The sequence below is a fragment of the Bison bison genome, unplaced genomic scaffold, assembly GCF_000754665.1.
Source record: "Bison bison bison isolate TAMUID 2011002044 unplaced genomic scaffold, Bison_UMD1.0 scf7180017864330, whole genome shotgun sequence".
Lineage (NCBI taxonomy): Eukaryota > Metazoa > Chordata > Mammalia > Artiodactyla > Bovidae > Bison > Bison bison.
In genome coordinates, this window is record NW_011494902.1 from 8,362,027 (window position 1) to 8,374,350 (window position 12,324).

The following is a 12,324-nucleotide window of genomic DNA, read 5'->3' on the forward strand; positions in this document are numbered from 1 at the left end:
GTCATCTACCCAATGCCAATCCTCAATTCTTTTCATTTCTTTCCCTTTATTCTGCTCTTCAGCAGTTATTTCCACCATACTATCCTCCAGCTCACTTATCCATTCCTCTGCCTCAGTTATTCTGCTATTGGTTCCTTCTACAGTATTTTCAATTTAAATAATTGTGTTATTCATCTTTGTCTGAATATTCTTTATTTCCTCTATGTCCTTGGTGATTGCGTTAACCGTGTTAAATGCTTCTTGCATTTTCTCCATTCTACTTTCAAGTTTTTGGAGCATCTTTACTATCATTATTCTGAATTCTCTTTTAGGGAGATTACTTATTTCCTCTTCGTTTATTTTGTCTTGTGAGGTTCTGCTTTGCTCTTTCATTTGTGCTGAATTTCTATATCTTCTCATTTTTTTTTCCCCCTGACTTGCTCCACTTGAGGTCTCCTTTTCCCAGGCTTTAGGGTTGTATTACTTCTTCCTTTCGATTTTTGCCCTTGAGGGAAATGCTGGTTGGGTGGTTTGTGTTGATTTCTTGTTAAGGATGACTTGTGTCTGTTCTAACAGGAGGAGATCAAGTAGGTAATTACAGAAATACTGGCACATATACACACACACTTACACACATACAGTTATAACCAAAGTGTTCTAAAGAAAAGAGTACAGGAGATTGACCTGGTGAGCAAAGGAAACCAGAGGTGATATCAACGAATTGAAAGCAGAGTTAGCTAACGCTCAATCTGGAAATCTGACCTTGAGCAGAGGGGCAACTGGGGAATATAGCATAGAGAGCTCAACAATTTAATTTACTTAAAGAAAGAAGAAAGAGTGAAAAAAAAGGAAGAATAAAGAGAGAGAGAGAGAGAAAAGAAAGAGGAGAGGAGAGGGAAAAGAGAAAAGAAGGGGTGGAAAAGAGGATTAAAAAATTAAAAAAGAGAGAGAGAAAAAAAAAGGAAAAATAGCAAAGAAAAGATGAATAGACGTATGTGGACAAGATTTATATTCATTCAAGAACAGCTACAGCCAGTAAAGAACAGTAGGAAAAGCAGTCAAATATATCAAAAACAAAATCCAAAAAAAAAAACCTCATCAAGAAAAAAGAAAGAAAAATGCAAGAAAAATTAAAAAAAAGAAAGAAAAAGCTTAAAATGAATTTTTTTCTTTTTTCTTTTTTTTTTTTTTTGAGAGGAAAACTTCAGAGCACCACAAAAATCTAATGTGATGGTGGAAATATGTTGTGGAATAAGCAGTGTGATTTATAAGAAGAAAGAATCTTAAAATGATTTTTTTTTTAATTTTTATAACAAGAAAAACAAAAATGAAAACTCCACAGCACCACTAAAGGCTAATATGAAGGTGGAGATATGTTGGGAGAATGAACAGTGTGATTTATAAGAGAAAGAAGAAGAAAAAAGGAAAAAATTTAAAAAAGGTTCTCAAGGTCGTAATCCTTGGTTGTGGAGCCTGCTCCTGTGGACTGGGTTGGGTGTCCTATGATGTTTCCCTGGTTGGGGGAGCTTGCGTCTGTGTTCTCTTTGATGGAGCTGGACCTGTCTCTTTGAAGGGCAGTGCAGTGTCCAGTAGTAGGTTCTGGAATGTCTATGAGTTCAGTCATCTGAGTTAAATTCATCTGAGTTAAATTCACCCATTACAGTCCATTTTAGTTCACTGATTCCTAGAATGTTGACATTTACTCTTGCCATCTCCTGTTTGACTACTTCCAATTTGCCTTGATTCATGGACCTAACATTCCAGGTTCCTATGCAATATTGCTCTTTACAGCATCAGACCTTGCTTCTATCACCAGTCACATCCACAACTGGGTATTGTTTTTGCTTTGGCTCCATCCCTTCATTCTTTATGCAGTTATTTATCCACTGATCTCCAGTAGTATATTGGGGACCTACCGACCTGGGGAGTTCCTCTTTCAATATCCTATCATTTTGCCTTTTCATACTGTTCATGGGGTTCTCAAGGCAAGAATACTGAAGTGGTTTGCCATTCCCTTCTCCAGTGGACCGCATTCTGTCAGACCTCTCCACCATGACCCACCCGTCTTGGGTGGCCCCACACGGCATGGCCTAGTTTCACTGAGTTAGACAAGACTGTGGTCCTAGTGTGATTAGATTGACTAGTTTTCTGTGATTATGGTTTGTGTGTCTGCCCTCTGATGCTTCTCGCAATACCTACCGTCTTACTTAGGTTTCTCTTATCTTGGACGAGGGGTATCTCCTCATAGCCACCCCTCCTGACCTTAAATGTGGAGTAGCTCCTCTTGGCCCTCCTGCGCCTGGGCAGCCACTGCTCCTTGGACATGGGGTTGCTCCTCTCAACCACCACCCCTGACCTCGGACGTGGGGTAGCAGACCTTTGACTGTGTGGCTCACAATAAACTGTGAAAAATTCTGAAAGAGATGGGAATACCAGACCACCTGACCTGCCTTTTGAGAAACCCATATGCAGGTCAGGAAGCAACAGTTAGAACTGGACATGGAACAACAGACTGGTTCCAAATAGGAAAAGGAGTATGTCAAGGCTGTATATTGTCACCCTACTTGTTTAACTTATATGCAGAGTACATCACGAGAAATGCTGGGCTGGAAGAAGCACAAACTGGAATAAAGATTGCTGGGAGAAATATCAATAACCTCAGATATTCAGATGACACCACCCTTATGGTAGAAAGTGAAGAGAAACTAAAAAGCCTTTTGCTGAAAGTGAAAGAGGAGAGTGAAAAAGTTGGCTTAAAGCTCAACATTCAGAAAACGAAGATCATGGCATCTGGTCCCATCACTTCATGGCAAATAGATGGGGAAACAGTGGAAACAGTGTCAGACTTTATTTTTTGGGGCTCCAAAATCACTGCAGATGATGATTGCAGCCATGAAATTAAAAAACGCTTACTCCTTGGAAGGAAAGTTATGACCAGCCTAGATAGCATATTGAAAAGCAGAGACATTACTTTGCCAGCAAAGGTCTGTCTAGTCAAGGCTATGGTTTTTCAAGTGGTCATGTATGGATGTGAGAGTTGAACTGTGAACAAAGCTGAGTGCCAAAGAATTGAAGCTTTTGAACTGTGGTGTTGGAGAAGACTCTTGAGAGTCCCTTGGACTGCAAGGAGATCCAACCAGTCCATCCTAAAGGAGATCAGTCCCGGGTGTTCATTGGAAGGACTGATGCTAAAGCTGAAACTCCAATACTTTGGCCACCTCATGCGAAAAGTTGACTCATTGGAAAAGACTCTGATACTGGGAGGGATTGGGGGCAGGAGGAGAAGGGGACAATAGAGGATGAGATGGCTGGGGGTATCACCGACTTAATGGATGTGAGTTTGGGTGAACTCCGGTTGGCGATGGACAGGGAGGCCTGGCGTGCTGCAGTTCATGGGGTCGCAAAGAGTCGCAGGTCTGAGAGACTGAACTGAACTGAACTGAACTGATGGGTTCAGTATGCCTTTGGGCAGTCGTTCTAGCTTTCGCAGTGTTAGGCACCTCTATTTCCACAGCTGCTTCAAAGTGACCCTCTCAGCATAACTGCAGTGCCGCCAGGCCCCTACTTGTCCCTGGGATCGTTGCCTGTGCTTCTGTTCCCCATCCTGCTCTGCGCTGCTGGCTGAAACTTGCTAGGTAGGTGCCTGTGTGGATCCTTCTGCTGTGGCCTCGACTTACGTTTGCTTCCCTCAGCCCCGCTAAGCGCATCTTCAGCCGCCTAAGCTCATCTTTTGTCGCGGGCTTGTGTGCACTTGTTTCGGCTCCCAGGCCTGCCCTTTGCTTCGCGGGGCTGTGTGCACTTGTTTCAGCTCCTCCGGCTGGCCTCTGTGTCGCAGGTCTGGTGTGGACTTGTTTCGGCTCTCTGAGGCTGCCCTCTGCGACGCAGGGTTTATGCGCACTTGTTTCTTCTCACTGCCTGCACTCTGTCGCAGGGGGTTATTTGTTCTTCTTTCAGCTGTGCTATGAGGGTTGCGTGCGCTGCCCAAGTTTGTATGCCTCCCCTCTATCGCCACCCGAGTCTTGCTCATTGCTCTAGCTGTGTTTGTCTGCGGCTACAATGGGCTACGTAGGCCCGCCCTCTGTGCTGCAAGGGTTGTGCGCGCTGGCTGGGTTTGTCTGCCCCATCATACTTCGTCACCTGGGCCTGCCCTTTGTGCTGCAAGGGTGGTGTGTGTTGGCTGGGTTTGTATGCTCGGGTTCCCCGCCCGAGCCCACTGTCTGTTTGAGGGCCACAGTCCCTGAGCTGTTAATGGGCTGAGAAATGCAGCTTCCTCTGTTTGATGCCCTCCAAGCCCCTTCTTTGCCTGGTTTTCTGAGACTTGGAAGCTCCTCTTTGGGCCTGCCTGTGAGGGAGCTTCTGTGTGCACGGGATCTCCTGTTTCAGGGCTCCCTCCCTCCCTTGGGGCACAAGCTCCTGCCCAGAAGTTCTCCATCTTTTCCCTTTTTATGTCTCCCTTCTCTCTTCCTACCTCATTTCAGGGAGCTTAGCCTGTCCCGCTGGAGGTCTGGGGTCTTCTGCTGTCGCCTAGAGGTGGCTTTGTAGTTGTTCCATATCTTGATGAGTTTTTGATGTATTTGGGGGGAAGCTGGCAATATTCCTGTCTCACTCCTTTGCTATCTTCTTCCATCTCCTTTTGACTTTTTAGTGGTATTAATTGTACTTTGAAAGTTTTTCATTTTGATAAAATGCAATCTATGTGGTTTTTGTCGTTTGTGCTTTTGGTGACATATCTGAGAAACAATCACCTAACACAAAGTAACAAAGATTTACTCCTATATTTTCTTCTAAGCATTCTGTAGTTTTTGCTCTGATGTTTATATCTACTATTAATTTGATATAACTTTTGTGGCCAGCACCTTTATGAATCAAGCTCACTAGGAGAGGGTGTAAGAAAGTAGAGATTAAGTTTGTGATAACATTACATAATTTAACAGAAAATAATAGCAGAAATAGAGAAAAATAGCAGAAGCACAATCATAGATATATAGTAAGTGTATTTTGGTAAGCCAATAAGACAGAGCCAATGAAATATGACAGTGCAAATCTTATTACTGAGGGGAGAAAATGAATCTCAAGCCATTAAGATAGTTGGATTTTTCAATTTAGGAAGACTGAATCAGAGGGAAATGATCAGTGCTTCCAGGTAATAAGGATTGACCTCCCTTATAAAGCAGGTAAGTCTTATGGTGTCCAGTTGAGTGTTCAGATTTGACTGTGATGTGTTAAAAATAATTACTTCTTAGCTGTATGCAAGTTTCTGGCTGTGAGATATTGCTATCCTTAATCCCCACCAGGTTTTGCAGTGGATCTGAACTCTTCCCTTTTCATCGTCTTACACTGGCTTTCAAATTAGAAATTTCCTGGTCTTTTAGAAGCTATTTAAATAACCATATTCAAACATAATAAGTTGATGTATTTACTTTCAAGTGTATCAATTTCTCCCCTCTTGTTAATAGACAAGTTGACAAGTGACAAGAACATTTGAGCGTTCTCCTTGTATTGAATTAATCTCCAAAAGCAAATTGCTCAGTGAACTCTTCCACCTCTCTCATATTCTAATATAAAAACAAATGCTGCATGAGCAAACCGTAAACTGAAATAATCAACCCAAGTGATGTTGAGGTGGGATGCTCACTGTCCATCAAACGTGATAATCCTTGGATCGGTACAGGAGTGGCACTGCCTCGTCAGAATCTCCGGAACTGTGACCTGATTAAAATGAAAAGTCTAATGAACAGAATCTATGCAGCAGCTTCCCTTCATTATTCTCTTCCCACAAAACGTCACAGCCAGCATCTGGTGTCAAGAACAAATCATATTCTGACTTATATCCACACTAAACACTTTTCCAGCCATAAAACTTGCTGCAAACTGGCTCAGAGACATCCATTTTTAAACAGCTGACATTAATGATGTATATAGAGAGAACAAAAAACTGTATTTTGCCCATCTCTGTATACTATATTTTCTGCTGACATCTTTTTGGAAGAAAACTTGTGCATCAAACTTCCTTTTAAGAAGAAATGGCCCCTCTGAAGAAAGGAGGGTGATATTTCCTCATTTAAGTACCTGAATTGTGCCATAAGGTGAAATATAATTATGTGTCATTAACATATTTTGGTAACGAGTAAATATCCCAAACTGCAACCTTATGTTTTACTATACAAAGCTTGATTAATTAACCTGCCATGTAGTTTACTAGTGTCCTTAAAATATACAATAAGAAGTGCAAGTGCAGAAAGAAACAGAGCAATATGAATCTTTCATAGAAGCAAAAAAAACAAAACAAAACAAATAAACAAACAAACAAAAACACACTTCATGTTTTGGGCACCAGTGAACAAACTGAAATAATGCCTGGGAGTTTATATGAAGATGTGGCAATAATTCCATTTGCCCGGTGTAAATGAAGTCCATTTAAAGTAGACAAAGTAATTTAAAATTACCTAGAGTACCCTAATGGCTTAGTAATAATCTACCTGCCAAACAGGAGATGTGGATTTGGTCCTTGGCACAGGAAGATCCCTGGAGGAGGAAATGGTAACCTACTCCAGTATTCGTGCCTGAGAAATCCCATGGAGAGAGGGACTTGGTGGGCTATAGCCCATGGGGTTACAAAGAGTCAGAAACAACTTAGTGATTAAACAGCAACAACAAAGAGTTTTAATAATTGTGGTATTTAAGCATATGTTTTCATAAACCAACAACATAATATTGTAAAACATAAAACAACTCCCACATATGTGTAGGGCTTAGTATAAAATAGACTACAGAGATTTCTTTATTATTTAACAAGTATCTGTCTATACTCACACATTTTCAATAAAACAAAGTTTCATTTAAAACCCAACACTGCTGTCTACATGTTCTAAAATCCAGTGTGAATAAAGCATGACATTTAAATTCACCATGTAAGGCAACTTAGTTTTTGTCTAGTAGGAAAATTTGAAAATACCCTAACATAAGTTCAATTTTTAATATAATCCCATTTAATTCATATTCCTATACTCGTTATTCTGAATGCTAGTAGGTCTCATGACTTGTGTAGTTAAGAAAAAGAGATTTAAGAAATGATCTGTGGAGAATGAAATTGTAAATGCTTGGTGGCAGAGGTTGCCTTAATTTACAGGCCTAGAAAGCATGTAGAAGTATATATCATTGAGGAAAAGGGCATGGGTTTGGGGCCATGAAGATCTAAAATCAGAAGTGATTGCCAGTGTTTTCTAGGTGTGTGATTGGAGACATTCTAGTTAACTTTGTATCTTTGCTTCCTAATATATATACAGGAACTAATAATATGTACCTTGTAGATTTGTTCTGAAGTTCGGCCTTAATGTATTTTACTTATTCATTTATGGCTGTGCTGGGTCTTCACTACTGTGCAGGCCTTCCTACAGTTGCGGTAAGCAGGGGCCACTCTTTGATTGCAGGTTTCTCATTAGCGTGGTTTCTCTTGTTGCAGAGCACAGGCCCTAAGGCATGTGGGCTTCAGTAGCTGTGGCATATGGGCTCAGTAGTTGTAGCTCCTGGGCTCTAGAGCACAGGCTCAATAGTTGCTTAGTTGTTCCACAATATGTGGGATCTTCCTGGATCAGGGGTTGAACCCGTGTCTCCTGCATAGGCAGGTGGATTATTTGCCAATGAACTATCAGGGAAGCCTCAGTTTTAATGTATTTGAATAAAGTAAACAGAAAATAATTGTTGCTGACCTTTTTATTTTTTAATATGTGGCTATGGTATTATACAACCCTAAATGGGGGCACATGGTCTGACTTGTATCTGACAAATGGTACACCCTTTGAAATGGTGGCTGTGCTAGAAAATCTTGATTGTATAGCTGCTCCATATTTAGCTATAGATAAGTAAGTAATAAAATCAAACACTATTTTATGTAATTCTTTAAAAATAAACTAGCTACTATATCAATAATACCTGCAACATATTCAAAACTTTTCATTGTTGGTCTATTGTTGGAGATTATTTTTTGCATGAACATAAGAGTCCTGGGGACAGAGTAGATGAAAAATACTTACGTTGGTGTTTTTAGAAGGTGGGAGACACAATATCAACCTGCTCTGTTTTTAAAGATTCTTTCTCTTCCATTCAAATCTGGTACTCAGGGGAATCTTTCTGGGGAGCCCTAAACCATGAGAGGCTAATAAAACAGAAACTACACTGGAGATTTGCAAATAGTTGACTCTAGAAGACTATTGTCAATTCTTCTCATGGGTGTGTTACACTTTGGATTTTCCCATACACACTGTTCAGATTTTTATTTTCACTGTTAGCCTTGTAAGTGATTACTGTTTCTCTATATTTTTATTTTGTTATTTTATTCATTAAATTCCTATCCCTTTTTAAAAACTATTTCAATTTATTTTTGGTTTTCACAAGGTTTATTTTTTAATCTTCTTGCTCTATTTTAGTCTTCATTGTAGGTTCTTTCCCACTGTATTATCTTTCTCTTAGCATTATGAAATTCCTAGCTTTTTATGTCAATAAAGTCTCATTTTAACTCATTTTCTTTTTACATTGTCTATTTTGATTTATTTTTTTCTTAATAGTTTTGCTATTTTTGTTAAATAATCAAAGAAGTAGAACACCTGGGCATGCTAAATTTAGTCCTAAGAGCTAAAATATGCCTTAAATAAGAAGATTGGTTTACTTTATCTTCCTCTAATCCTTTCAGGATTCTCCTAGTCTCATATAACGTTCCTCCAAAGCTAAACTGCCAACTCCTAGATGCTGAGTTTGGAAAGGCAATAACATACCCTGACCAAAATCCTCTCTGAATCAACAGTAGGATCAATCACAGGATCACCAACCTATGATATTTGTTTAAAAAGTTTCTAAATTTCAACATATTAAAACATTTACTCTTTTTATGCATAGGATTTGAAATCTATAGTTTTTACCCTATGGAATTGTTCTTTATTCTTTAATACATGGAAACAGATCACTGTACAATGACATAGGGATTCAAAGACAGATTTCTATTCAGCAAGAACCACTATAACATGAGGGCCCATGTTGCATTCATAATTTTAAAAATCAGTGACTTTTGAACCATCTAATAGAATTCTTCCAAATGAGAAATAGTAAAGAACTATTAAGAAAAGTGAATTATAATTAAAATCCTCTAGGTTAGGATTTGAGCTTGTGAGGAACTTGTTTTTGGTCCCTACTTCAGAGAATTAAGTCAGTCTTAGGTAAGGTCCAATAATCAGAATATTTAATCAGCATGTCTCTATGAATCTAAAGTAGGTAGTCTCCAGACTGAAGTTTAAGAAACAGAGTCTATAACACTGGTCTTTTGATTTTCCTTCCCTAATTCTGAGCATCAGGGAGATTTTATCCAGGTCAGAGATTTTGACTAATGGAATCTGTAGAGAAGAGGCAACTAGTTAGAATTATCTAAGCAAAATGTCACCTCAGTATATCCTAGAGGCTATCATTCAGCTGTATTTGATTCCATCTATTGCTCAACAAGATCTGTTGTTTTCCTCCTGGATTCACATATCTAACACTGAATGAGCAGCCCTTGGGGAAACAATAGTCCCAGGCCAGATTGTCTATGAGTAGAACTTTGGCAATGACTTAACCAGTTCTGTCATCCAAACCCCCCAAAATCATCATACCAGCCAATGAATACAAACACTATTGACAGACAGAAGTTAAAGTGGTTGCAAACAACTTCATAGGTTGTAGAACACTGGTACTCTAATGCTGAACACAAGTAGTATGGCCAGAACCTCTTTGTCATGACTACATATTTCCCTTAGAGTCAGAAATTTACCAGGACAAAACCCGAAAATATGAAGAGATTCCTATTCTAAAAAATCATGTACCGTAGGTCTGAAATAAAACTTATTGCAAGACTTCACTTTAGAAACAGCACCTTCCAATTCATGGAGATAAATCTGAACTTGCATGTGTGCATGCATGTGTGTGTGCTGTCCCTTCAGTCGTGTCCGACTCTTTGTGATCCCATGGACTGTAGTCCGCCAGCCTCTTGTCCATGGAATTCTCCAGGCAAGAAAGTTTTGGCTGTTCCACTAAGTTATTTACTTTTCTTTGTTTTAGAAAATTCTATGAGATTTTGGTGCCTTTTTAATCTGAATTCATAAGTATTGTTTGCATATCATTTTTTTCGAGTTGGTGCCAACAGGTAATCTTCAATGAGGCACAATGAGGAAATCTGGCCCCTTTCATAACACTGGTCGCATAATGGTCATCACTGAATTGTGCTTCATGGTCAAGACTTTGGTTATTATCAGACAGCACTGGGAGAACCAGCATTATGAATCCAGCTTCTTTAAGCTTTGAAGGTGTTATTGAGAGATTGCCCGTTTGTCCCCACGGTATGACCCCATAAAGCATGTGAAGACATTTCTTAGAATTTAATCTGAAGAGGGCCCACTGTAAATGCTTTACAAATAATAAGTGAGTAAAATCACACATCTCATCATATTAATATTTCTCAGTAGTGTCTTACAGAAAGGGCAGAGTCAATGTGATAAAATTGGCTTTCCTTTTTATTTTTTGTTTTTAATTGCTGCATCAAGCTTCAGGTGTGAAGAATTGCATTGTTTGAATCAATTTCCTTAGTTCATAGCATAACTTCTTCATTGGTCCAAGTAAAGAGGTCCAAGTCTGTTTTTAGCAAGAGTCCCAGGGTACCATTTTTATTTTTATTTTTTGTACATTTTAGCCCCCATTCCCAGTTTTATTTCCCTCTTTCAACAAATATTCATTATAACATATCTAGATGAATGTTTCTAATTTCCTTGCTGTTACTAATATGTGTAAATTCCACACACTATAAATAATAATGTTTTTGCTTGCTCTAGGATATTATATTAAAGTATATCCCATCACAAATCTTGTTTGGAAACATTTTTCCTCAATATTATTTTTTTACATCCACCCATGTTGCTATTTACTAGTCAGTTTATTGTTTCTAAGTGTTTGTATATAGCATTTATCATACTAATTTATTCTTTAATGATGAAATTTAGGCTGTCCCTTACATTTTTTGCTATTATGAAGTGTTGTAAAAATTACATTTATAGGAACATCAAAGAATTAGAAGTGAAGATACTTTGTTTAATTTTTTGAAGATGCTATTATTGTCTACATTAAAAAAATCCAAAGTAATAAGCTAGTAAATTGAAATAAGGGTTATTTTTATAAAGTTTAACAGTATGCATGAATATAAGATCAATATATAAAAAGAAGTAATGCTTTCTTAGTGATTACTATTAAAGTTTTTTTACATCTTCAAATTCTACTCTTCTTTGTTCTAATTTCTATATTATACTTTTCATTTCACAATTTATTTCTGATACATGGGGAAAAAAACTACTTTAATCCAAATTAGGCTTTATCTATTGTTCAGCACAACTCTTGACTTTTTTTTTAATTAAAGTATATTTTTTATGCTCAAAGTCTCCAAGAAGTTTTTCTATTAATTATTTTTTTATTTGTTGCTAACACCTCCTGCTGATGTTCCATTGATTAAATATCTCCACTTGTTTTTCTGAAATCGTTAGCCTCATTAGTTTGACTCCTGCTCTGTCATCTGTTTCCTTGAATATAATGCCTTCTGTTTGTCTGTAATTTCTTTGGGCCCTGGTATTTCTTGGATGTCTAATAGCTTTTTTCTTTATTAATGTTTACAGTCAAGAAATCTTATAGTATTTTGGCTGCTGCTTTTATCTTCATGTCTGCTCTATTTTTAGCAAGAGTTCCAGGGTAACCATTCTATTCCTATATCAAATTGCATCGCCTGTAGTTTCTTGTGTGTCCTTAAGAGCATTTATCACTCCAAGACATCTCATTTTTACCTCTAGGAATTTGAACATTTTCCCTTTTTTTAGCATCTACATATATTGCATGTGGAGAATGGAAATAACAAATTGAACTATCTTTTGTGTTTTAATATAAGAGGAATTCATGGTAGGGTGACAAAAGATTCACCATCAAACCATTGTGAGAGTTAAAGTTGACACTATTAATGGACAGTTGAGCTATTTCAAATCCTGAAAGATGATGCTATGAAAGTGCTGCACTCAATTTGCCAGCAAATTTGGAAAACTTAGCAGTGGCCACAGGATTGGAAAAGGTCAGTTTTTATTCCAATCCCAAAGAAAGGCAACGCCAAAGAATGCTCAAACTACTGCACAATTGCACTCATCTCACACGCTAGCAAAGTAATGCTCAAAATTCTCCAAGCCAGGCTTCAGCAATACGTGAACCATGAACTTCCTGATGTTCAGCTGGTTTTAGAAAAGGCAGAGGAACCAGAGACCAAATTGCCAACATCCACTGGATCATGGAAAAAGC